This window comes from Cyprinus carpio, chromosome B21 (assembly GCF_018340385.1).
Source record: "Cyprinus carpio isolate SPL01 chromosome B21, ASM1834038v1, whole genome shotgun sequence".
Lineage (NCBI taxonomy): Eukaryota > Metazoa > Chordata > Actinopteri > Cypriniformes > Cyprinidae > Cyprinus > Cyprinus carpio.
In genome coordinates this window covers 3,498,280-3,498,861 of record NC_056617.1, presented here as the reverse complement: position 1 = coordinate 3,498,861, position 582 = coordinate 3,498,280, and positions in this window count along the sequence as shown.

The following is a 582-nucleotide window of genomic DNA, read 5'->3' as shown; positions in this document are numbered from 1 at the left end:
CCCCTGGTCTGTCTAGGTGTTGCAGAACATAATGCAGTGCCACGTTGACTGCATCGTCCACAGACCTGTTTGATCTGTAGGCAAACTGCGGGAGGTCCAGTATGTACTTCAGATAAGCCAAAACCAGTCTTTCAAATGATTTTATAACCACAGACATTAGAGCCACAGGCCTGTAGACATTAAGTTCAGTAATTTTGGGTTTCTTTGGGATGGGGATGATGGTGGAGCGTTTGAAGCTTGAGGGGACTTTGCACAGCTCCAGTGATCTGTTGAAGATCTGTGTGAAGAGGGGGCCAGCTGGTCAGCACAGGATTTCAGACAGACTGGAGTAACACCGTCTGGGTCTGGGTCTGGTCCCTTTCTTCTCTTGTTCTTTCTGAAGACCTGACGCACATTATCTTGACTGATTTGGAGTGCTGGAGGGGGGGAGAGGGGGTTTGCAGGAGGTGTGAATGGTGTTTTTCAAACCTGCAATAAAACTCGTTCAGATCGTCTGCCAGTTGTTGATTCTCCACAGTGCTGGGGGATGGTGTCTTTCCATACTGAAGCAGGATCACAGGAAAATAATTGATTCTTTAGCTT